Source organism: Chenopodium quinoa, unplaced genomic scaffold (assembly GCF_001683475.1).
Source record: "Chenopodium quinoa cultivar QQ74 unplaced genomic scaffold, ASM168347v1, whole genome shotgun sequence".
Lineage (NCBI taxonomy): Eukaryota > Viridiplantae > Streptophyta > Magnoliopsida > Caryophyllales > Amaranthaceae > Chenopodium > Chenopodium quinoa.
The window spans coordinates 543,811-544,358 of NW_018742487.1; positions in this window are offsets into that span (position 1 = coordinate 543,811).

Genomic DNA, 548 nt, shown 5'->3' on the forward strand with positions numbered 1-548 from the left:
ATGTATATTAGGTATTTACAACTAATTTTAGTTTTGATATTATCTAAAATATTTATATATTTGTATAATAACTTTATTTAAGTATCAAATTCAATTATTTTTTTATTTAAATATGATTTTCATTTTTTTATATTACAAAAAATCTAAAATTAAAATTAACTGCTTCTTTTTTTAGGGACTTGGGTAGTTAGGTGGGTATCAGATGATCAGTTTGTTAACTGCTTCTTCTGTATTAAATAGGCTGTTAATTTACTATCATATCAAATTGTATCATAAATAGCTCTATTATTATTTCCTCATATTCATTCATTTTAGAGAAGGAGCCTTGGCTCAGTTGGCCAAATCTCTCGAATTTCAAGTGAGAGACCTGGGTTCGATTCTCATCCAACTCACCATGGGAGGATTTCCCTTATTCCCCCCCTCTTAAGGTGAGTGTTTACCTTACCAATAAAAAAAAATTTAAAAAAAAATAAATAAATAAAAAAAAAAAAAAAATCATTCACTTTATACTAAGTATAAATTAATGGACAATTGCTAGCTTAGTGGTG